Here is a 27,429-nt window from a genome sequence, read left to right on the forward strand (position 1 = left end):
TCTTATAGATATTTATGCCACTAGATGAACTTTAGAATCATTCGTTATGTTTCAAAAAATTTTTCTTTGGGAACTTTGATGGGACTTGCTGTAAACTTACAGATAAACTTGGAGAGAAGTAGCATTTTACTGTATTGAGTCTACTCATTCAGGACTACGGTTGTTTCTTCATTTATTCAAGTATATTTTAGACCCCTTAGTAAAGTTGTGTAACTTAATAATGAGCTTTATTTCTTTTCAGGTCTATACCTACATCTATCTATGTACTTTTTACTTGTAATTCCCCCTCTTCTCTATAATATTCTGAATTAAGTCAATGGTGGAAAGTCTAGGAAACCAGTTAAACCAAACTGTACTCATAATTGACTCTTCCCTATTTTCTTGGATTCAAAATCTTTATAACTTGGCCAACTATGTTCATATGACTTTGTTTTCTAGGAATGGAGATTCTCTCAGGAGGTTCCACAAATCCTGATGCAAGGTTTCTTAGGAGTTACCGCCAGTCTGCCTGACGCACAAGCAAGCAAGTCAGAATTTCACTCATGAGCACTTCTTTTTTTTTTTTTTTTTTTTTTTTTTTTTCCTGGGACAGAGTCTTGCTCTGTTGCCCAGGCTGGAGTGCAGTGACACAATCTTGGCTTACTTCAACCTCTGCCTCCCGGGTTCAAGTGATTCTCCTGCTTTAGCCTCATGAGTAGCTGGGATTACAGGCACGCACCATCACACCCGGCTAATTTTTGTATTTTTAGTAGACGGGGTTTAGGCTCAAGCAGGTTCCCTGCTATGTAAGTTAGAAAACAGAATAATATAATTGATATTTAGCCAGTTTATTTAAATTTAGGAATGATAAAATTTCAGATATGATGCTGAGCTTAAAAGCCATCTCGACAAAACCTTCTTAAGGTGGAAAGGCATGCGTGTGTCAACTGATTTTCATATAAACCTGTCTTTTTTTTATGCGGTCATTCCTAAGCAAAGCATTTTCGGGTAGCATTGGTCTTTGTGAAGACCTTAGATGACTCTGGATTTGGGAGCCCAAGGTGGGCAGATCACCTGAGGTTAGGAGTTCAAGACCAACCTGGCCAACATAGCAAAACCCTGTCTCTACTAAAAATACAAAAGTTAGTCAGGTGTGGTGGTGGGCACCTGTAATCCCAGCTACTCAGGAGGCTGAGGCAGGAGAATTGCTTGAACCCAGAAGGAGGAGGTTGCGGCAAGCTGAGATTGCGCCATTGCACTCCTGGGCAATAAGATCAAAACTCTGTCTCAATTAAAAAAAAAGGTGACTCTAGAGTAACTGGGGAAGCTTTGGGCTATTTCTACCACATTTGCTTATAATTTATTGTGTGTTTTTTTTTGTTTGTTTGCTTTTTAATATCTAGACCTCAAGAAACACTCATTCAGATGAAGACAAAGATGGCAACTGGGATGCTTGGGGCGACTGGAGTGACTGCTTCCAGACCTGTGAGGGAGGAGTGTCATATTCTCTGCGGAGATGTTTGACCAGAAGGTCAGTGGTGGCTTCACTTGCTCCTGCATGTGGAATGTGGCAGTGCCTCTGGATGGGTAGAGAGAAGAGATAACTTTATTTGGCTTTGGAATGTACTGTGATGATGGTGTAACATTTGCTTTGTCTAAATGTTAGTCAACCTAGGTTAACATATTTAAGCAGCAATGGTCCCGTTTTCGTGGGTGTCGCCATGTTGCACACAGGACCCAGGAGCACTGGACACTTTGGGCTTTGAGGAAAGGAAATCCTGGCACTTTAAGTCACTGGTTTAAAGTTGTCAAGAGTTGGGGCAAGAGGTCAAGTCTTCTGAGTTCTGCCCTTGGGTTGCTGCAATTTAATCCAGTTCTTGTTCATCTATTCTGAGCAACCCATTGATTAAGAACATGATACAAGTTCTGTTTTCACATTTTAGATATGTTTATGTTAAATAATATTTGCAAAAATGTAAAATCAGCTTATTTTTTAAAAATCTGTAAATTTGTAATAAGCCTGTGCTTATCACTGTTTTTGAGACACTTTAAGGTAATTCTTTATGGGACAGTTTAATTCCCAGTCAATGATTTTGCATCAGCTCCTAGGTAAGACAGAGCCCCAGATTGATGGAATCTGGCATGCTAGTCTTGTACAAAAGAAGATTCCAAGATTATGTCAGTCATCTTCAGATTTGGGATATTGTTAGGCAAAAGAATAAATTGGCCTTTGCCGATTAGCTTCAAGATATAGAGTAGAAATGCAGGGAGAGTACATTTTGGCTGGAGTTTGGATTTCGTTGAGGTCACTGTTCTACCATACATTAAACAGTGACCAAGTATGTCTTCCAGTTTCCTTGAGACAATGCAGAGCAGGGCAGATGAGAGATTGTACATGTGGCCTTTGAGAAGAAAGACTCACTGGTCTACTCCAGGAAGGCCTGGGAAGGTTGCTGGAGGTACTATAGTAGCATTCCCCCAGGGTGAGTTCTAACTCAGAGCATGGAAACTTCAGTAAAGCATTGGTGAACTAAATCCAGGGATTATTCTTGCAAAGAGAAAGTGTTATGCCTACTTCCCCATATTTCCACCTTGGTGAGCAGATATAGGCCCTGGTATTCTGTGTCATGCTGTGTGGAAGAATGATGGGGTATCATGCTGTATTGGGATATATTTCTTCTGCCAAGGAGGCTGCAATAGGAGAGCTACACCCTGTGGGCAAGGGGAGGAGGCTTTTTTTTTTTTTTGGAGACGGAGTCTCACTCTTTCCCAGACTAGGGTGCAGTGGCGGTATCTGGGCTCACTGAAACTTCCGCCTCCCAGGTTCATGCAATTCTCCTGCCTCAGCCTCCCAAGTAGCTGGGATTACAGGTGCCTGCCACCATGCCTGGCTAATTTTTGTATTTTTAATAGAGACGGGGTTTCACCATGTTGGCCAGGCTGGTCTTGAACTCCTGACCTGAATGATCCATCTGCCTCGGCCTCCCAAAGTGCTGGGATTACAGGCATGAGCCACCATGCCCGGCCAGGGGGCTTCTTATGTAAAGGGTGAGTTCTTTCCCACTGCTGGCCAGCCACATGGGAGAGGTTTCCAGTCTGGGAATGAGTAGGGAAGGGAGAACTTTGGCATCTCTTTCTAAACTTCAAGTCTGAGAAGTCTGAATAATTTGCAATTAGTGGTAGGGTTAGAGTGGGAAAGGAGTGGGATTTATTTGCATTGGTCTTTTTTTCTTTTTTCTAGTATGTACTTGCATTTGTTAAAAAGAATTTAGAGGAATATATTAAGGACCATGAATAACCCCTTTCATCCTATTGTCATACAACTAAAATGTTCACATATTTATTTATTATTTGGTTCATTTTTAAAATTTCTTTGATTTTGCTTGGAACATAATTTTGCCAGGTGATATATCTCCAGAAGGCTGAAGGTAGGGAAGGGCAGTTGCTCAACTTCTTCCATCTTTTCTACTCGTACTCAGAAGGGGAGACTTGGGCAAGAGGAGAGGAAAGGGAGGCAGGAGAGTTCTTGGCTTTATTGTTGAGAGCAGGTATTGGTGTTCTCTGTTTGGCAAGTGTCTTAAGCTGACTGTTGTGAGCACTTTGATGGATTTTCTGAGAAATTGCCTTTGCCCTCCCAAATTCCTTGGGATTTCTTGCCTCCAATTCCCTTGAAATGTGCTATTCACAACACTTTGGCTTGGTAATATTGCTCTTTCCTCAGCTCTGAGACTGCTAGACATGCCCCCAGCTTCTCCCTATTTACATGTGCTAACCCCTCTGTGGCCATCCTGGTAAGTTCTTAAGACAACCACATGCTGGAACTCATGCACATGCCCACATCTGGTTCACAGGAAACCCTCATGTAAACTTTGCTAAACAAACTCTTCAAGTCCAGGGAGCCAGTGCTGCAACACCTACTCTGCTTACATGGGCTGCTGTAGCTGTTCTCTCAGCCCTTAAATTTCTCAGGTGTGAATTAAACACCAACCAACTGTTGGTGACACATTGAACTCTTCAAGTGCTGTCCTTAAAATTTCTTCCTCTTGATTTGGGGCTAGCAGACTGAAACCCTCATCCCTTCTCCTTGATGGAGCAGAATGAGAGGTAGGCTCACAGCACACCTTTCTCAGTGAAATCCTCAGAAGTTCTTCCTGTAAGTCTCTGGCTCCAGATCCTTTTAATTCCCTTGATGTGAGTAAGGAGTTTAACTCCAGTGAATTAAGCTAACACATATCCTGCCTTCAAAGTTCTTACATCTAAGGAGACAAACAATAAACAAGTAAACAATCAAATTATATATAATTAAAAATTGTGTCACTGGCCAGGCGCAGTGGCTCACACCTGTAATCCCAGCACTTTGGGAGGCTGAGGCGGGTGGATCACCTGAGGTCAGGAGTTCAAGACCAGCCTGACCAACATGGAGAAAGCCCATCTCTACTAAAAATACAAAATTAGCTGGGCATGGTGGCACATGCCTGTAATTCCAGCTACTCAGGAGGCTGAGGCAGGAGAACTGCTTGAACTCGGGAGGTGGAGGTTTCAGTGAGCTGAGATTGCACCATTGCACTCCAGCCTGGGCAATAAGGGTGAAACTCCGTCTCAAAAAAAAAAAAATTGTGTTAAGAAAATCCATAAAATGGTCAGGGAAGCCCTCTGTCCTGGGGCATGTATATGCTGAGATATTACTGCTAAGAAGAAATCAATTATGTGATGGGAAGGGTTATGAGACCAAAAAATTTCAGATAGTGGGAGCAGCATATGTAAATATCCTTAAGCAGGAAATGAAAACAGACTTTTAGGCCTGGAGAGCAATTAGATGAGAGTAAGCAGAATGGGCAGTCCCCTGCTGACTGCCACTGCAGACAGAGCCTTGGTGGGCACAGAGTCAGCCAGCATCCCACCCTGGGCTAACACTGTGCAGAGAACAGTGGATCCTGCCCCACCCTGAGCAACCACTCCTACTTGTGGGGCACAGAGAAGGCACTCAGACCTGCACCTGCCAGTGCCCCACCCCTGAGCCAACACCACCTCCAGCATGACTGAACACACAGTCACCAACAGGGGCCTCCTGCCCACCCCCAGCTGCACTGCCTCTGCCACTGTGGTGAATGCCCACAGAGAGGCAGGACCCCCGGCACCTGCTAGCACTCCACCATAGCTACCACTACCACTGCTGCTGATATGTGCAAATGAGGATGGATCCCTCTGTCATCGTGCTATGAAATGCTTTGGCTGACATCAGCCATCAGAGTGTAATGACCGGCAGTCCAAAAGCATTTGGCCCCCACAGTGCAGTGGATTCCTAACATCAAGGATCCAGAGAACAAAGTTGGGGCCCAATACAAGTACCCCAGAATTAGAACATCCAGTCCAGGTATTGGGAGCTGAGTGTTGGCCCCCTAAAATCTTTCATAAATGAAGCCAGTTGGCTGGATCCACCTTATACTAGAATCAAGCCCTCAAGGTCATTTAAAAAATAGGATAAAAGAAACAAAATTATGCAAAAAGTCAGCAACCTCAAGGATTAAAGGAAGATAAGCCCACAAAGATAAGAAAGAATCAGCACAAGAACCCTGACAACTCAAAAAGCCAGAGCGCCTTCTTTCCAACAGATGACCACCTTGCCTCTCCAGCAAGGGTTCTGAACCAGGTTGAGATGGATGAAGTCACAGAAACAGAGTTCAGAATACGGACAGAAATGAAGATCCTTAGGCTATAGCAGTATGTTGAAACCCAGTCCACGGAAGCTAAAAACCATTATAAAACAATACTGGAACTGGCAGACCAAATAACCAGTATAGAAGAGTATATAACTGAACTGAGAGAGCTGAAAAACACCCTACAAGAATTTCATAATGCAATCACAAGTATTAATAGCAGAATAGACCAAGTGGAGGAAAGACTCTCAGAGCTTAAGACTGGCTTTCTGAAATGAGACAGTCAGACAAGAATAGAGAAGAAAGAATGAAAGGAATGAACAAAACCTCTGAGAAATATGAGATCATGTAAAGAGACCAAATCTACGACTTATTGGTGTCCCTGAAAAAGAGGGGAATAATGGAACCAACTTGGAAAACATATTTCGGGATATCATCCATGAGAACTTCATGGATGAACCCAACTAGCTATACAGGCCAACATTCAAATTCAGGAAATGCAGAGAATCCCAGCAAAATACTTCCCAAGAAGATCATCCCAAGAGACATAGCCATTAGATCCTCCAAGGTTGAAATGAGAGAAAAAATGTTAAAGACAGAAAGGTCAGGTCACCTACAAAGGGAAGTTCATTGACTAACAGCAGACTTCTCAGCTGAAACCTTACAAGCAAGAAGAGATTCTGGGCCAGTATTCAACATTCTTAAAATAAATTCCAACCCAGAATTTCATATCCAGCCAAATTAAACTTCATAAGTGAATAATAAATATGATCCTTTTCAGACAAGCAAATGCTGAGATAATTTGTTACCATCAGATCTGCCTTATAAGAGCTCCTGAAGGAAGCACTAAATATGGAAAGGAAAGACCATTACCAGCCACTACAAAAACATACTGAAGAACACAGACCAGTGACATTATAAAGCAACCACATAAACAAGTCTGCAAAATAACCAGCTAACATCATAATGACAGGATCAAATCCATACATATCAATACTAACCTTGAATGTAAGTGGGCTAAATGCCCTAATTAAAAGATACAGAGTAGCAAGCTGGATAAAGAACCAAGACCCACTGGTATGCTTGTCTTCAAGAGACCTATTTCACATTCAGTGACACATAGGCTCAAATAAATGGATGGAGAAAAATCTACCAGAAAAATGGAAAACAGAAAAAAAGCAGAGGTTGCAATCTTAGTTTCACACAAAACAGACTTTAAACCAGAAAAATTTAAAAAGATGAAGGGTATTACTTAATGGTAAAGTGTTCAATTCAACAGGAAGACTGAACTATCCTAAATATATAGGCACCCAACACAGCAGCACCCAGATTCATAAAGCAAGTTCTTAGAGACCTTCAAAGAGATTTAGACTCCCTCACGGTAATAATAAAAGACTCTAACACCCCACTGACAATACTAGACAGATCATCAGGACAGAAAATTAACAAAGATATTCAGTACCTGAACTCAGCACTGGATCAAATGAACCTGATAGACATCTACAGAACTCTCTACCCCAAAACAACAGAATATACATTCTTCTCATCACCACATGGCACTTACTCTAAAATTGATCACATAATTGAAAGTAAAACGCTCCTTAGCAGATGCAAAAGAACTGAAATCATAAAAAACAATCTCGGCTGGGCATGGTGGCTCATGCCTGTAATCCCAGCACTTTGGGAGGCCGAGGCAGGAGGATCACAAGGTCAGGAGATCGAGACCATCCTGGCTAACACAATGAAACCCCGTCTCTACTAAAAATACAAAAAATTAGCCAGGTGTGGTGGCGGGCGCCTGTAGTCCCAGCTACTTGGGAGGCTGAGGCAGGAGAATGGTGTGAACCCAGGAGGCAGAGCTTGCAGTGAGCCGAGATCGCACCACTGCACTCCAGCCTGGGCGACAGAGCGAGACTCCATCTCAAAAAAAAAAAAAAAAAAAAAAAAACTCTCAGACCACAGCACAATCAAATTAGAAAAAAAGATTAAAAAAATCACTTAAAACCATGCAATCACACGGAAATTGAATAACCTGCTTCTGAATGACTTTGGGGTAAATAATGAATTTAGGGTAGAAATCAAGAAGTTATTTGAAACTAATGAGAACAAAGATACAACATGCCAGAATTTCTGGGACACAGCTAAGGTGAATGTTAAGAGGGATATTTATAGCACTAAATGCCCACATCAAAAAGTTAGAAAGATCTCAATTTAACAACCTAACATCACAACTAAAAGAAGTAGAGAACCAAGAGCAAACCAATCCCAAAGCTAGCAGAAGACAAGAAATAACTCAGAGCTGAACTGAAGGAGATTGAGACCCAAAAAACCATTCAAAAGATCAGTGAGCCAGGTGTGGTGGCTCACGCCTGTAATCCTAGCACTTTGGGAGGCTGAGGTGGGTGGATCCCCTGAGGTCAGGAATTCAAGACCAGCCTGACCAACATGGTGAAACCATGTCTCTATTAAAAATAGAAAAATTAGCTGGGCATGGTGGCGGGCACCTGTAATCCCAGCTACTTGGGAGGCTGAGGCAGGAGAATCACTTGAACCCAGGAGACAGAGGTCGCAGTGAGCCGAGATCCTGCCATTGCACTGTAGCGTGGGCGACAAGAGTGAAACTCCATTTCAAAAAAAAAAAAAAACAAAACTTCTTAATGAAGTAGGTATTCAAGGAACATATATCAAAATAATAAGAGCCATCTATGACAAACCCACAGTCAACATCATACCGAATGGGTGAAAGCTGGAAGCATTCTCCTTGAAAACCAGCACAAGACAAGGATGCCATCTCTCACTACTCCTATTCAACATAGTGCTAGAAGTTTTGGATGAGGCAATCAGACAAGAAAAAGAAATAAAGAGCATTTAAATAGGAAGAGAGGAAGTTAAACTATCCCTGTTGGCAGATGACATATCCTATATCTGGAAAACCCCATAGTCTCAGGCCAAAAGCTCCCTAAGCTGATAACTTCAGCGAAGTCTCAGGATACAAAATAAATGTGCAAAAATCATTAACATTCTTATACACCAACAGTCAAGCCAAGAGCCAAATCAGGAACACAATCCCATTGACAGTTGTCACACACACAAAACAAAATACCTAGGAATACAGCTAACCAGGGAGGTAGAATATTTCTACAAGGATGACTACAAAACACCACTTGAAGAAATCAGATGACAGAAACAAATGGAAAAACATCCTATGCTCACGGATAGAAAGAATCAATATTGTTAAAATGGCCATACTGCCCAAAGCAATTTATAGATTCAATGCTATTTCTATTCAAGTCATTTAAATTCTTTACAGAACTAGAAAAAAAAAACTATTGTAACATCCATATGGAACCAAAAAACAGCCTGAATAGCCAAGGCAATCCTAAACAAAAAGAACGAAGCCAGAGGCATCATGCCACCTGACTTACAACTGTATTTCAGGGCTACCGTAACCAAAACATCATGATACTGGTGCAAAAATGGACACATAGACTAACGGAACAAAATAGAGAACCTAGAAATAAGGCCACACACCTACAACTTCTGATCTTGACAAACCTGACAAAAGCAATGGAGAACGGATTTCTTATTCAATAATGGGTGCCGAGATAAATGGGTAGCCATATGCAGAAGATTGAAAATGGATCAATTCTATACATGATATACAAAAATTAACTCAAGATGGATTAAAGGCTTAAATGTAAAACCCAATACTATACAAACCCTGGAAGACAACCTAGGCAATACCATTATGGACATTGGAATGGGCAAAGATTACATGATGAAGACACCAAAAGCAGTTGCAATAAAAGCAAAAATTCAAAAATGAGATCTAACTAAACTAGTAAGTTTCTGCACAGCAAAGGAAACCATCAGTAGAGTGAACAGACAGCCTACAGAATGGGAGAAAAATTTTGTAAACTATGTATCTGACAAAGGAACTTAAATTTACAAGAAAAAAACAAACAACTCCATTAAAAAGTGGGCAAAGGACATGAACAGACATTTTTCAAGAGAAGACATGTGGCCAAAAGTCACACGAACAAAAAGCTCATCATTGATCATTAGAGAAATAAAAATCAAAACCACAATGTGATAACATGTCACACCATTCAGACTGGCTGTTACTAAAAAGTCAGTAAGTAACAGATGCTGGTGAGATTGTGGAGAAAAAGGAACATTTATACACTGTTGGTGGGAGTGTAAATTAGTTCAATCTTTGTGGAAGACAGTGTGGTGACTGCTCAGAGACCTAAAAACAGAAATACCATTAGACCCAAAAATCCCATTACTGGGTATATATGCAAAGTAATATAAATTATTTGATTATAAAGACACTTGCATGTATGTGTTCACTGTAGCACTATTCACAATAGCAAAGACATGGAATCAACCTAAATTCCCATCACTTGTAGACTGGGGCCAGGCGTGGTGGCTCATGCCTGTAATCCCAGCATTTTGGGAGGCTGAGGCGGGTGGATCCCCTGAGGTCAGGAATTCAAGACCAGCCTGGCCAACATGGTGAAACCCCATCTCTACTAAAAATACAAAAATTAGCCGGGCATGGTGGCAGGTGCCTGTAATTCCAGCTACTCAGGAGGCTGAAGCAAGAGAATCTCTTGAACACAGGAGGTGGAGGTTGCAGTGAGTGGAGATCATGCCACTGTACTCCAGCCTTGGCGACAGAGTGAGACTCCTCCTCCTCAAAAAAAAAAAATTGTAAACTAGATAAAGAAAATGTGGTACATATGCACCATGGAATATTATGCAGCCATAAAAAGAATGAGCTCATGTCTTGTGCAGGAATGAAGCTGGAGGAAGCTTCATTCCTCCAGCTGGAGGCCATTATCTTTAGCAAACCAGTGCAGGAATGGAAAACCAAATACCACTTGTTATCACTTAAAAGTGGAAGCTAAACTATGAAAACACATGAACAAATACAGGGGAACAACATTGACTGGGACATATTGGAGGGTGGAAGGTGAGAGAAGGTAGAGGATCAGGAAAAATAACTAATGAGTACTAGACTTAATACTTGGGTGACAAAATAATCTGTCCAACAAACCCCCATGGCAAAAGTTTACCTATATAACAAAGCTGCACACATACCTCTGAACTTAAAATAAAAGTTAAATTATAAAAGAGCAATGGATAGCATGCATATATATATATATATACACACACACACACACACACACACTGTTTAGTGCAATAGTGTTTTCTGGAGTTTAAATATAAGTAGAAATTTTAAAAACATGGAAACAATAATATAAAATTCAGAAGAGAGTAAAATGAATTTAAAGTGTTCAAATGTCGTTGAATTCTTCAGAAAAATGTAAACATAGACAATTTACCTTCAACTTTTAAAAGTCTGGGATGCATGTTAAATTTCTAAGGTTGCCATTAAAAGCAAAATAAAAAAATGTGTAGCTATTCAGATATCACAAGGGCAAACAGAATCATGCTAAAATACTTGATTGATCCAAAAGGTTCAAGAAAGGAGAGAAAAAAGAACATAGTGCAATTGTGACAAATTGTAAAACGGTAGATTTGAACCCCAGAATATATATTTTACATTAGATGTAAATGGACTAATTACTTCGGTTAAAAGACAAAAGATTGTTAGACTATAAAACAAAATTTATGTGGTTTACTAGAGTCAAACCTTAAATACAAGGATACCGAAAGACTGAAAATAAAAGGATGGAAAAAAGCTATAATGTGAACCAAAATGAAAAGAAAATTGATGTACCTGTACTAATATCAGACAAAGTAGAATTTAAAGGAAGAAGCATTAGCAGAAATAGAGGAATCATGAAAATATAATATATTAAAACATGGGGATACATCTAAATTCACCCTTATACGGAAGTTTAATAGCCCTGAATACACATATTAGAAAAGAAAAATTGGTTGAAAAAAAAAACAGTGGTGCAAGCTGTCATTTAAGAAGTTAAAAAAAAAATGGAAGAGCAAATTTTAAAAGTATCTGCATATATACTCTGTGTGTGTGTGTGTGTGTGTGTGTGACCACATTCCTTTACTTCAAATACTGTGTGTGTGTATGTGTGTGTGTCCACATTCCTTTACTTCAAATATCAGGGATCTGGATTAGAGTCAAAGTTTGATCAAGTCCCTTGTTAATTCAGTTATGGCTGCCTGTGGGAAAAATGCCCTTCTTCTGCCTAAAGAGTTGCTGCTTTAGACCTGTTGCAGCTTTATGTTATTATGGCTGCTGCAGCTGAAGGCATTCACAAGAAGAAACATTGCCTTTGTGTCAGTGAATCTCGTTTTTTATTATTTTGTGGCTTTCCTTCATTTGGAGATAGTTTCTGGAGTGTCTGCATTTTATTTCATCGCTCCAGAATACCCTATCCCATGTAGGCACTGAGTGTTTTACAGGGGCCCTCACTGAGTGAGACCTTATGGGCCCTTACACTTTTGTCTTAGACTAACTGCCCCCATGCCATTGATTGGCAGGAATTGGCTATATCACCTGCCACTCTAATGTAGTGGGAATTGGTGGATTCTCTTGTAGATCTCTTCTTTACTTCAAAGGCAGACTTCTCCTTTATGTACAGTGAATAGTTTATGTGCTCTCTTTTAATTCGGTCTTACTTACCCTATGTATAGCAATAATCACCTAAAGTTTCTGCCTTGTGTATAACTTCTGTGAATTTCCAGGTATGATACAGAGTTATTCACTTATTAACATAGTCATTTCAATGGGAATTTGTAAGGGGGAAGTTCAATATATATGCTCCGATTACCATCTCTATTTAAAATCTTTCCTCCTCTCTTCATTTTCCCTAAAATTTTCCCTGAAATTTTACCTCTGCTAATTTGGAAATTATACACATATCTTGTTTTTATTTTACTGATGATTAAATATATACTTAAAAACCACATTTTAATAATTATTTTATAACTATCTCTGTCATTAGTAATTTCTTTTGATTTCTCCTTATGTAAAATGATGACTACTTAGGCTTTTTTTTCTTTATTCCCATTTCTTGAGTTTATTAGAATTTGGGATTTTATCTTCAGTTTATTGGCAGTTTTTTTCTTTATATCTTTTCTTTCATAGTAATACATCAAAGCATGGTTGAAACTTAATTGTGTGTGTGTACACATTATTTCAACACTCACTGTCTATCTTAATTGTGTGTGCATGCAGACAAGCAGCATTATTTCAATGCTGATTGTCAATTGCTGCTTTGAGTCCCCATTTCTTCCTTTGAGCATTCAGTTCTTCAGGTTGAATGATAGCTTTGTTGGCAGAGATATATTTTGAGCTTTGCTTCTGGAATTTTAGTGTGCATATGAATCACCTAGGGATCTTGTTAAAATCTAAACTTTGATTCAGTAGATCTGGAATGAGGCCCAAGAGCTTTCATTTCTAACAGATTCCCAGGTGATGTCAGTGCTGTCTGTCCATGGACCACACTTCAAGCAGCAAAATTTTATAGACTTTTTAATTTCAGGAAAAAGTTGTAGGTCTTATACTTTGAGTTCTTATATATCTGAAAATGACTTTTTCTTGCTTTCACACATAAACAGTGAATGGCTTATTTGAGTATAAAATTCCTAAGATACAACCTTTTCCTTTTAAGACTTGATAGTTCCTTTTCCATAAAGCTTGGTATATGGTGTTGCTTATAGACCTCCCAGGCCAGCTGGGTTTTTTGTAGATAACCTATTTTTTAGATAACCTGTCTGCCCATAGGAGTCTATTTTTTCCCTTAAGTTCAAGAGTTTTATAAGGCCATGTCTAGATGTCAGTGTCATATTATTTATTTTACCCTGGCACATGGTGACCAACTTTTTGGTACAGATTTAGATCCTTCTCTGTGGTAGGAAGATTTTTCTTCTATTATATTATTCACTGTTGGTTCTTACCCATTTGTTCTGGATTTTTCTTCATTAATACCAGTAACTTCTGTCTGTCTTCCACATTTATCATGTTCTCTTTAATTACTTTCCTCTTTTTTTTTTCTTTTTCTGTGCACGTAGGGGTGATTTTCAAGCTGTAACTTGAACTTTTTTCTTTTTTTTGAGACAGTCTCACTCTGTCACCCAGGCTTGAGTACAGTGGTGCGATCTCAGCTTACTGCAACCTCTGCCTCCTAGGTTCAAGTGATTCTTCTGCCTCAGCCTCCCACGTAACTGGAGTTACAGACATGTGCCACCACACCCAGCTAATTTTTGTATTTTTAGTAGAGATGGGGTTTCACCATGTTGGCCAGGCTGGTCTCAAACTCCTGACCTCAAGTGATTTGCCCGCCTCGGCCTCCCAGAGTGCTGAGAGTACAGGTGTGCACCACCACGCCCACCTAATTTTTGTATTTTTAGCAGAGATGGGGTTTCACTATGTTGACCAGGCTGGTCTCAAATTCCTGACCTCCAGTGATCCACAGTCCTTGGACTCCCGAAGTGTTGGGATTACAAGCGTGAGCCACCACGCCTGGCCTGAACTTTTTTTCTGGTCTATTAACTTCTAGTGGAGTTCTTTGTTTATTTTTATTTTTTATTTTGATGGGTACGTAGGTGTATATATTCATGCGGAATGTGAGATATTTTGATGCAGTAATACAATGCATAATAATCACAGCAAGGTAAATGGGGTATTCGTCCCTTTAAGGATTTATCATTTCTTTGTGTTATACACATTCCAATTATACTCTTTTAGTTATTTTAAAACATACAATAAATGGTTGTTGACTGTAATCACCCTATTGTGCTATCAAATACTAGATCTTATTCATTCTATTGAACTATATTTTTGTACCCAACCTAGTGACGTTTTAAATACTGCTATGGCATTATTTATTACCTAATATTCTTTCCTTCACTTCAAACCTGCCCCTTTTATGTGTCTGTTGTTTTAACCACCTGCATCTTATCCTGTATTTTTTTGTCTATTTTTATGTGATATCTGGCTAATTCTTACTTATTCTTCAAGGTCATGCTCTTTTAGGAAGCCTATCTTGACTGGTTAAACTTTGGTCTTCCTGTTTTGTGCTTCCTTGCATCCATTATAGTACTAAAATTGTTGGCAAATTCGGACCTCTTTTTGAGAAAGGAGGACTTCATCATTCCAAGATCTTACATAGTTTCTCACATGTGATGAGGACCCAAATAGCATTTATTGAAGGAGTAAATAAATGAGTGTGTGCTCACGATCGCCTTGCATCTTTTTTGCCAATGCTCTTCTTTCCGCCTAAATCATGCTTTTCTCCTTGTTCTGGTTGACACATGGTTGATCACAAAAATGCCTTTTGAGTCCTCATTTCTTCCTTTTGCATTCATTGGCAATTGTCACTCTTTACTAGGACAGGGGCGATTCTTCTAGTGTTTCTGTAGGATCTCATGAATACCGTTGTGAGAGTGTTTATTCCACTGTATTGTTTTATTTTTCTGTTTCCACAATTGAGACAAAATTTTAGGTGGCATAGATGGTGTCATTCATCTCTTTATGCTGCGCCCACATTATTATTGCTGTATGGTATAAATTGAATACACTTTATTCCATAAATTAATAGAGAAGTGAAGTAATGAATTTCTGGGTTGATAAAAAAAACTGCATGACTATAGTATGGGTCTGTGGGATAGGTAAGGATGGGTAATTCTATGAAGAATATTGAAAGCTATGTTGGGGAGTATGGACTTTTTTTTTTTTTTTTTTTTTTTTTATTTTTTTTTCTTTTATTATTATTATTATTATTATTATCATTATTATACTTTAGGTTTTATGGTACATGTGTGCAGTGTGCAGGTAAGTTACATATGTATACATGTGCCATGCTGGTGCGCTGCACCCACCAACTCGTCATCTAGCATTAGGTATATCTCCCAATGCTATCCCTCCCCCCTCCCCCCACCCCACAACAGTCCCCGAAGTGTGATGTTCCCCTTCCTGTGTCCATGTGTTCTCATTGTTCAATTCCCACCTATGAGTGAGAATATGCGGTGTTTGGTTTTTTGTTCATGCGATAGTTTACTGAGAATGATGATTTCCAGTTTCATCCATGTCCCTACAAAGGACGTGAACTCATCATTTTTTATGGCTGCATAGTATTCCATGGTGTATATGTGCCACATTTTCTTAATCCAGTCTATCATTGTTGGACATTTGGGTTGGTTCCAAGTCTTTGCTATTGTGAATAATGCGGCAATAAACATACGTGTGCATGTGTCTTTATAGCAGCATGATTTATAGTCCTTTGGGTATATACCCAGTAATGGGATGGCTGGGTCGAATGGAATTTCTAGTTCTAGATCCCTGAGGAATCGCCACACTGACTTCCACAAGGGTTGAACTAGTTTACAGTCCCACCAACAGTGTAAAAGTGTTCCTATTTCTCCACATCCTCTCCAGCACCTGTTGTTTCCTGACTTTTTAATGATTGCCATTCTAACTGGTGTGAGATGGTATCTCATTGTGGTTTTGATTTGCATTTCTCTGATGGCCAGTGATGGTGAGCATTTTTTCATGTAAGTGAAGGAGAAATAAAATACTTTACAGACAAGCAAATGCTGAGAGATTTTGTCACCACCAGGCCTGCCCTAAAAGAGCTCCTGAAGGAAGCGCTAAACATGGAAAGGCACAACCGGTACCAGCCACTGCAAAATCATACCGAAATGTAAAGACCATCGAGACTAGGAAGAGACTGCATCAACTAACGAGAAAAATATCCAGCTAACATCATAATGACAGGATCAGATTCACACATAACAATATTAACTTTAAATGTAAATGGACTAAATGCTCCAATTAAAAGACACAGACTGGCAAATTGGATAAAGACTCAAGACCCATCAGTGTGCTGTATTCAGGAAACCCATCTCACGTGCAGAGACACACATAGGCTCAAAATAAAAGGATGGAGGAAGATCTACCAAGCAAATGGAAAACAAAAAAAGGGAGTATGGACTTTTAACAAATATTTAAAAACATCATTTTTTTCAACAATGCACATGTATATAGTTTAAAGAGCCAAATGACTCATGTAGGCTTGAGGTGAAAAACAACAGCCTCATGATTCCCTTCCTCCCATTTCCTCACCCAGCCGGGGCAACTACTGTTAACAATTCTATCTGATTCTCTTGGTGTTTTATCTATATTTCTAAATAACATGTTTATATTACTGCTTCTTGATCTTTCAGTTGTAGGCACTACTCATTAGAGTCATACTATAGAAGATGAAGATTTAACAATTTTTCACACCTCCTGCTCCTTTCTCTTCCTTTCTCTCTCCCCCTCCCCCTCCTCTTTCTCCTTTCTCAACCTCTCCCTCCAGTCTGTCTTCCAGTCCCATACCCCAGAGTTTTATATAACTTTGACTGGGCCAAAATGCAGTGTTAAAATTATTATGAAGGCATATTATTATTAATGCCTTCATTAAACTATTATGAAGGTATATTATTATCATAAAGACATATTATTAAATTATGCCTCTATACTATTCACAGCTATGTCATGTAATATACTGCAATTATTTTTCCTTTCCTGAGTTTTTTTTCCACTAGAGTCAATAATTACGTTGCTTTTTTATTTGCTTGTTTTCTTAGTTTTTACATGCTTATCACTAATTCAGAAAAATGTCATCATTCTAATTTTCACTTAACTAATTTCATTCACTTTTCTGATTTTCATTCACTTTAATTTTCTTTTAGACCCTTCTTCTGGAGAATTCTTAACCTTTAGCTGAGCTACTTGCTGTCTAACAAGAAATTCAGGAGGCGTCTTGGAATCTCATTTTTCTGTCATCCTGGGAGGGTCATTTACCTCTTTCCTGTGTTAGATCTCCTGTTTCCTAATCACCTTCCTTCTTCCTCCTCATTTTTGTGGATACATTCTCCAGAAGCTTCCTGCTTTTCTGAAAAGATCTTTATTTTCTTCTCAAACTTGAATCATGATTTTTCCATGTAAATAGTTATGTAGAAATGATTTTCCCTCAGAAATTTGAAGACTTTGCTCCATATTCTAACATCAAGTAATGTTACTGAGAAATCTAAAGGCATCTGGATTTCCTGCTCTTTTTCCCTCCTCTCTGGATGCATGTAGAAACATACATTTTCCCCCAGTGTTCTGAAATTTCCTAACGTTATGCCTTGGTGTGGGTCTATTTTCATTTGTTGTATTTGACAGAGCGTCCTTCACTATAAAAACTCATTCTCTTCAGTCCTAAAATATTTCCTTGATGATTTCTTCTATTCATTTTCCTCTATTTTCTTTTCTTTCTTTCTTTTTGTTTTTTTGAGATGGAGTCTTGCTCTTGTCACCCACGTTGGAGTGCAGTGGCTTGATCTCGGCTCACTGCAGCCTCCGCCTCCTGGGTTGAAGCAACTCTCCTGCCTCAGCCTGCTAAGTAGCTGTGACTACAGGCACATGCCACCATGCCTGGCTAATTTTTGTATTTGTTAGTAGAGATGGAGTTTCACCATGTTGGCCAGGCTGGTCTCAAACTCCTGACCTCAGGTGATCTGCCAGCCTCAGCCTCCCAAAGTGTTGGTATTACAGGCATGAGCCACTGCACCCAGCCATGTTCCTCTATTTTCTCATGTTGAAACTCCCATTATTCAGGTATTAGATCTTCCAGTTTTCTCTTTGTTCATTTGCCCTGCCTTCCAGGAGATTTGTCTAAATTTATTTTTTCACTCTGTTTACTAAGTATTTTATTTCTTTCTATACATATATTTTTTTCCTGAGTTATTTTTTGTTCCTTGAATTTTTAGAAATAGAATTCTGTCCCTGATTCCCAGATGCAATATCTTCTGTTTCATCTCTGAGAGTATGAATAGACATTTGGGAGGAAAATTTTCTTCACCTTGCATAGTCTCAGTTCCTCCCAAATCGCTGTTTTCTTCTTTTTTTTTTTTTTTTTTTTTTAGTGACATATAACTTTTTATTGAAATCATAATACCATACATATTAGAGACTTTTCCAGGGCAAAAAATGGCTGGATAGGTCTTTCTTTTTTTTTAATTTATTATTATTATACTTTAGGTTTTAGGGTACACGTGCGCAATGTGCAGGTTAGTTACATATGTATACATGTGCCATGCTGGTGCGCTGCACCCACTAACTTGTCATCTAGCATTAGGTATATCTCCCAGTGCTATCCCTCCCCCCCTTCCCCCACCCCACAACAGTCCTTTTCTTAAAAAATTTTTTTTTTGTCACTGTATTTAAGGTTAGAGGTCTTTCTAAGATTTCTGGTGATCCTTGTTTGTTTATTCAAGTTTAACAAAATGAGCTATGAGCTTAACTGGAGGACGATGTGGCCAGTATATCTCATTGCCTGATGATGTCTTTAGGTGTTCTATTTTGAAATGCTTTGATTTCCCAGTGAAGGCCATTCTGAGTCCAATATTTTAGGAATGAAGTGAGGCAGAAAGCTGGGATATCAGCATTAAATACATTAATTTGTATTTAATCACTGTTTTCAGTATAGTACTCTTGCCCTTAATTGTACCCAGTTATCTCTTGCTCCAGAAAATTGCTGTTTTACCCTCTTTAGATAATAACATGCAGTCATGCCAAAGTAAGGGAGGTCAGCTGGAAATTTAATCTCTTTTTAAACAGACTCAATCAGTCATACTGTTTTGACCCCAACTTTATCCTGCTTTCAAAAGTATCTGATTTACCACCTCTGAAGCCTTTTGTGAGTTCTGCAGAGCTAATTGAGTTGCTTCTAGGAATTCTCTACTGCCATCTTAGGATTTACCTTTTTTGGGGGCTGAGAAATCAAAAGATATCCTTAATATGAAATAAGTAATTTAAATAACACCATAATTATTATGGAAAATTGAATTTATAATATAAAAACTCTCCCCTCAGTCTTAAGGCCTAGATGGTTTCACTGGCAAATTCTACCAAGCATTTAAAGGAGAATTTACACCAATTCCATATAATTTCTTCCAGAAAACAGAAGGGAAGGAATACTTTCCAATTCATTTTATGAATCTAGTATGACTTTGATACAAAACCATACAAAGACTATACAAAGAAGCAAACAACAAACCAATATATCTCATGAATATAGAAGTAAAAATTATTAATACAATCCTGTCAAAAGTATTAAGAAATATATAAAAGGAATTATACACCATAACCAAATGGGGTTTATTAGAGGAACGTAAGGCTGTTTCAGTATTTGAAAGTCAATCAATGTAATCCAGCTAATTAATAGACTAAGGAAGAAAAAATGTATAGGATCTTACCAATCGATACAGAAAAAATATTTGACAAAGTCACCAATTCATGAAGAGCTCTCAGAAAAATAGAAACAGATATCAAATTGATAAAAAATTTAAGAACCTTGAACTAATATTGTATATTATAATTGGCAGTGAAAGACTGAATGCTTTCCCCCTAAGGTATAGAATAAGGTGGGGGTGTCTGTCTCATCACTCTTACCATAGGAGAAGAAAAATAAAACTGTCTTTGTTTGCAGATGACATTTTTGTCCACGTAGAAAATTCCAAGGAATCTACAAGGTAACTTCTAAAACTAAAAAGTGAGTCTGGCAAGGTCCTGGATACAAAATAAAAATACAGAAATTGATTGTATTTCTCTTACTAGTGATGAGCACATAGATAACAAAATTTAAAAATACGATGCCATTAATAATCATTCAAAAAAGTTAAATGCTAAGGTGTAAATCTAACAGAACATGTATAGGACTTGTATGCCTAATACTGCAATGTGCTAATGAAAGAGAAACCCTAATAAAATACCTAGGAATACATTTAGCCAAGGAGGTGAAAGATCTCTACAATGAAAACTATAAAACACCGATGAAAGAAATGGAAGAAGACACAAATAAATGGAACGATATTCCATATTCATAGATTGGAAAAAACAATATTAAAATGTTGATACTACCCAAAGTGATCTACAGATTCAGTGTAATCTCTGTCAAAATCTCAATGACATTCTTCACAGAAATAGAAAAAACAATCCTGAAATTTGTATGGAACCATAAAAGACCCCAAATAAATTAAGCAATCTTGATCAAAAAGAACAAATCTGGAGGCATTATACTACCTGACTTCAAAATATGCTACAAAGCTGTAGTAAGCAAAACACAATGGCAATGGCATAAAAACAGACAAGTTGTCCGATGGAACAGAATACAGAGCTCCGAAATAAGTCTACACATTTACAGCCCACTGACTTTTTACAAAGCTGTCAAGAACACGGGGAAAAGACAGTCGTCTCTTCAATAAATGGTGTTGGGAAAACTAGATATCCACATGAAGAAGAATGAAATTATTTCATACCATATAGAAAAATCAACTAAGTCCAGGCGCAGTGGCTCACACCTGTAATCCCAACACTTTGGGAGGCCAAGGCGGCAGATCACGAGGTCAGGATATCGAGACCATCCTGGCTAACATGGTGAAACCCTGTCTCTAGTAAAAAAAATACAAAAAATTAGCTGGGCTTGGTAGCGGGCCCCTGTAGTCCTAGCTACTCGGGAGGCTGAGGCAGGAGAATGGCGCGAACCCGGGAGGCGGAGCTTACAGTGAGCCGAGATGCGCCACTGCACTCCAGCCTGGGTGACAGAGTGAGTGAGACACTCCGTCTCAAAAAAAAAAAAAAAAGGAAAAAAAAATCAACTAAAAATAGATTAAAGATTAAAATGTAAGAAATTTAACATCCAGAAGAAACGTAGGAGAAAAGCTCTATGACATTTGTCTGGGAAATGATTATTTTACACATGACCCCAAAAGCACAGAAAAATGTGGACAAATGGGATTACATCAAACTAAAATGCTTCTGTACAACAAAGGAAACAGTCAACAGAGTGAAGAGATAACCTACAGAATGGGAGAAAGTATTTGCAAGCTATGCATCTGCCATGGGGTTAATATCCAAAATATATGACAAACTCAGTAGCAAGAAAAAAATAACCTGATTAAAAAATGGGCAAAGGACCCAAACAGACATTTCTTAAAATATATACAATGGCCAAAAGATATATGAAAAAATGCTCAACATCAGTAATTATCAGGGAAATGCAACCTAAACCACAATGAGATATCATCTCACACCTGTTAAGATGGCTATTAAAAAGACAAAAGACAACAAGTATTGGCAAGGATGCAGAGAAAAGGGAACCCTTGCACCCTGTTGGCAAGAATGTAAATTGGTACAGCTGCTATGAAAAACAATATAAGGGTTCCTCAAGATATTAAAAATAGAGATATCAGCTGGGCTTATGCCTGTAATCCCAGCACTTTGGGAGGTCAAGACGGGTGGAGCAACTGAGGTCAGGAGTTCGAGACCAGCCTGGCTAACATGGCAAAACCCTGTCTCTACTAAAGATACAAAATTAGCCAGGTGAGGTGGCGCATGCCTGTAATCCCAGCTACTCAGAAGGCTGAGGCAGGAGAATCGCTTGAACCTGGGAGGCAGAGGTTGCAGTGAGTCGAGATTGTGCCACTGCACACCATGCACACCAGCCTGGGCAGTGGAGTGAGACTCTGTCTCAAAAAAAAAAAAAAAAGATACCATATGATCCAGCAGTCTCACTACTGGATATATATCCAAAGGAAATGAAATCAAGATATCAAAGAGATATCGCACTTCCATGTTTGTTGCAGTGTTTTCACAATAGCCAAGGTATGGAAACAACTAAGTGTCTATCAGTGAATGAATGGTTAAAGAAAATGGTATATATACACAATATAATACCATTCAGCCATGAAAAATGAAGGAAGTCCTATTATTCATGACAATGTGGATGAACATGGAAGACAGTATTTAAGTGATGTAAGTTAGGCACAGGAAGGCAAATACCACATAATCTCACTCATATATAGACGCTAAAATAGTTGATCTCATAGAAAAAGAGTAGAAAGGCAGTTGCTAGGGGTTAGGGTGATTGAGGAGGGGAGTTGGGGACGTGTTGGTGGAAGGATACAAAATTTCAGTTAGGGAAGAGGAGTAAGTTTAACAGATCTATTGTGCAACAGTGTCATTGTAGTTAATATATTGTATTATTGAAAATTGCTGAGACTGGATGTTAAGTATTATCACCACAAAAATAACTCTGTGAGATAATGGATACGTCAGTTTGATTTAGTCATTCCACAATGTATAGATACTTTAAAACATCACATATTATACACGATAAATACATACAATTTTATCTGTTGGTGTTTTGTTGTTGTTGTTTGAGACGAAGTCTCGCTTTGTTGCCCAGGCTGGGGTGCAGTGGTGCGATCTCTTCTCACTGCAACCTCTGCATCCCAGGTTCAAGGGATTCTCCTGCCTCTACCTCCCGAGTAGCTGGGATTACAGGCATGTGCCACTATGTCCGGCTAATTTTTGTACTTTTAGTAGAGACGGGGTTTCACCATGTTGGACGGACTGGTCTTGAATTCCTGACCTCAAGTGATCTGCCTGCCTCGGCCTCCCAAAGTGCTGGGATTATGGGTGTGTATCTGTTGATTTTTAAAAGACATTTTAAAAGAATAGAGTGGGAGGAATCAGCTTACTTAATATCAAGATTTACTATATGGCTGCAGTAATGAGAGCAGTGGTATTGGCAGAGGAATAAACAAATGAGATCAACAGGAGAAAATATTTGAAAATCACCTAACAAAGGACTAGTATCTCTATTAAGAACCCTCAAATATCAACAATTAAAAATCAAACATTCTAATTCGAAAATGAACAAAGGACACGAATGGATATTTTACCCAAGAGAATACATAGATGGCAAATAAGCACATAAAAATATGTTCAACACTACTGGCTATTAAGGAAATGCAAATTAAAACTGCAATAAGATATCATTACCTACCTATCAGAATAGCTTTCAAAAGGTCCCCAACATGAAATACTGGCAAGGATGCAGAGAAAGAATGTTACTCATACATTGGTTCTGAGAATGTAAAATCATATAGCCATCCTGGAAAATAGGCAGTTTCTTTTAAAAAATAAGCATGCAACTACCATACAACTGAGCAATTGCACTCCTGGGCATTTTTCTCAGATAAATGAAGACTTAGGTTCACAATAAAACCTGTACATGAATGTTTATGCCAGTTTTACTCACAGTGGCCAAAAGGTGGAAACAATCCCAATGCACTTTAGTGGGAGAATCATTAAACAAATGGTGTTACATCCATACCAGGTAATGCTACACAGCAGTAAATGGAAATGAACCATTGATAGACACAACAATCTGGGTGAATCTCCAGAGAATTACAATGAAGTTATAAAAATCCAGTCTCTAAAGCTTACATACTGTATTTAACTTATGTAATATTCTTGAAATGACAGAAAATATAGAAAAGGAGAACAGTAGTTGCTAGGTGTTAAGGACGGGAGGAGAGGAGATGCAGCTATAAAAGGCTACTTGCAGAATTCTTGTGATGATAGAAATGTTGTGTACATTACCTGTATTAATATCAGTCTCCTAGCTGTATTCTTGTAGTAGAGTTTTGCAAGATGTTACCTTGGAGGGATTCATGGGGTCTCTTTTTATTATTTTCCAACAAATGTATGTGATTTACAATTATTATTATTATTATTTGAGATGGAGTCTCGCTCTGTTGTCCAGGCTTGAGTGCAGTGGCACAATCTCGGCTCACTGCAACCTCTGCCTCCTGGATTCAAGCAATTCTCCCACCTCAGCCTCCCAAGTAGCTGGGATTACAGGCGCATGCCACCATGCCCGGCTAATTTTTTGTATTTTTACTGGAGACTGGGTCTCACCATGTTGGCCAGGCTGGACTTGAACTCCTGACCTCAAGTGATCCACCTGCCTTGTCCTCCCAAAGTGCTGGGATTACAGGCATGAACCACCGTGCCCAGCCGATTTGCAATTATTTTAAATAGAAGATTTAATTTAATTAAAAAAAAAAACTAGAAATGCCAGGCAAAATAGGACATACATTTAAAGCAACAACAACAACAACAAAACTAAAGTTGAACCTACAAGAAATTAAGGGAAATCCATGGGGCCAACAGCAAAGGGTAAACTGAATGCCAAACTAGTAAGAGCATAACTGATTCTGTGCCTGCCCTGGTATATATCCCAGAGAAATGTGTAAATATGCCTAACATGGTGGTGTAAGATTGCTCATTGCAGAACTGTGGGTGCAGTTTAAAATTTGAAACCAACTTCCAAATGAAGATTTGGAACAATCTTCATCAACATTTAGGAAAATTGATCAATGAAGAATAAAGAGAATTGATAAATAAATTTTGGTATATTTATAAAATGGAATTCCTACAGATCTCTAAAAGTGAATGAATTAGAGTTACATCTGTTAACATGGATACCCTCAAAAACAGTTTTCAGAGAAAGAGAAAAACTGCAGAAGATTTTTTGTACAATATGATTCCATGTACTCAGTTACCTCTCCTATTTCTGATGTAGTATTTGCTTAACTTTTTCATTTCTTAGGACTAATATAGCATTCTTTAGTCTATTTCTACACAAACCTTAGCCTACATTCTGAAATTTGCTTTTAGGCCTGAGAATCTCCAAATTTGCCTGCTCCCTGAGCTCATCTAATTTAAACAGGTATCTGAGGGTAGAAAACATCCTAAATCAAATGTGTATATATGTATTTGCATATATGTGCATAAATTGAGAGAATAATAGTTTCTGTGGTATTTCAGAAGTAAGATAAGTGTATGTCATTGCATGTGCTCTCCCAGCTTGGTTCCTGGCATGGGGTCAGACCTGTGGCACACCCACTTTTTCCGTGTCTAAGAAACAGGGACAGGCCGGGAGCGGTGGCTCATGCCTGTAATCCCAGCACTTTGGGAGGCTGAGGCAGGCGGATCACGAGGTCAGGAGTTCGAGACCATCCTGACCAACATAGTGAAACCCCGTCTCTACTAAAAATACAAAAATTAGCCGGGCGTGGTAGTGCGCGCCTGTAATCTCAGCTACTCAGGAGGCTAAGGCAGGAGAATCACTTGAACCTGGGAGGTGGAGTTTGCAGTGAGCCAAGATTGCGCCATTGCACTCCAGCCTGGGCGACAGAGTGGGACTCTGTTTCAAAAAATAAATAAATAAAAACAAAAAAGAAACAGGGACAATAACACCACTTTTTGGCTGTAGTGAAATTAGATTAATTCAAAAGCATGGTAGCAGGTTCTTTAATAATTCACTCATTCCTGCTCCCCACATTTTAGGCAGCTGCAAATCTTGATCATTCCTGACCCATTCCCATATTAAGAACTTTCACTGTCATTTTGGAAGTACTCTGAGATTTTTTAAGAAGGAAACCTACTTCCCTTGGAATGCTTATCAGGTCTCTTTATCCTTGAACTGCCTTAGAGACTATTAAGTCTTCATAAATATTGAATGCTTGTGGTCAGTCTTTCTTGGAAGAGGAATATGGAGGTGATTACATATAAAACCAAACTGAAAGCCATCCCAAAGCTTTAGAAAGCATTTTAGTGCCTTCCCTTTTCATCAGTGTGCTCCTTCAAATTCATGATTTAGGGTATTCATGATTTAGGAAAATAGCAAATGTAGCTATTTTCCTCATATATTTCTTGTGGATAAAGTTATTTCAGAATTTGATTACTTTAAATAATCAGTTCTTTTGCACTGCAAACCACAGGCCAGCCAGAATGTCTCTTTCTCTTGCAGAAGTGTGTAACTTGATATTCTAGTTAAGTGCCAATCATGGGAAACACAGGTTTAAGTTAACTACTATTTTAAAAATTAAAATATTTTTATTCTTCAAAACACATACTTCTCAGGCTTTATGACACCATTATTTGAGCCAATATACCATCAAATGAATATAATAAATTATAGTGCTATGAACTCCAGGGAAATTTTATTAATGTTTTTAATATATCCTCATGTGGAATCAACATGTTTTTTATATATTCATAAATTTATGACTTCAAAACTCTTCAATACAGGATGTTACGAATGTTGTAATGGATAGAAAATACATAATTGTGAAATGATGTTCTTGAATTTTCAAACACTCCTGATAATCATTAGCTCTTGCATATACTAATTACAATGAAATTAAAAACTTTGAAGTAATATTTCTGCAACTTAGTTGCTTTGGCCCAAAGGAATTATTCCAGAATAAGCTGGCAGGTTCCTGCTTGGGGAATTAGGATTCCAATGTCCTTAACTTTAAAATAACTTGCATTTCATTTAATGCCTGTTTCATAAAGTAGTCATTCATTTTCATACTAAATTGTAACCGAAGCAAGCCACATCAATAGAGGCCAGTCACTGGGTTTACTGTGTATTAGGTTGGACAAAGTAAAATAGAATGTTAAAAATGGTCACCAGGTGGTTGGGTTTAAAAATAAAAACCTTGCTACTGACTTACAAAGGAAACTGAGAAGTAATCTCCCTGAATCTTTACATCCATATCCTGGTACATAGTAGGTTCACCATAAGACATTGTTGAAGGAAGAATGAGTCCAAAATGGTGCATTATGTTTTGAAAATTCGTGACATAAAATGCTCTGTTTTTCATATCACCATGCTGCAATTGTGGTGGGATTTGTAGTAGAGTTGTACATACTTTTCAGGTTTATATTTTCAGGCTCAACACTCAAGATGCAAATTAGTGACTCCTGGAAACTCAGCTTACAATTAGGACACAGCAGGTGGTAATGGAGTGTAGACCATTGCCATACACATGGTCTACACTGAAGGCCTGAGACACAGCCATAAGACACCTTTCATATATTCTTTCCTTACCTTTTAGTTTTAAGTTTGTTTTTACAAGAACAGTTTTTAATATAAATAGCTAAAATTAAGCAGCTACTAAAAATGCA

General features: G+C 38.5%; 1 pseudogene; it reads left to right on the forward strand.

Moving 5' to 3' along the window:
* The window catches only part of LOC129050566 (ADAMTS-like protein 3), a 117,374-nt pseudogene that overhangs the window by 3,832 nt on the left and 86,113 nt on the right, over nt 1-27,429 (forward strand).

This window comes from Pongo abelii, chromosome 16, assembly GCF_028885655.2.
Source record: "Pongo abelii isolate AG06213 chromosome 16, NHGRI_mPonAbe1-v2.0_pri, whole genome shotgun sequence".
NCBI classification, from domain to species: Eukaryota; Metazoa; Chordata; class Mammalia; order Primates; family Hominidae; genus Pongo; species Pongo abelii.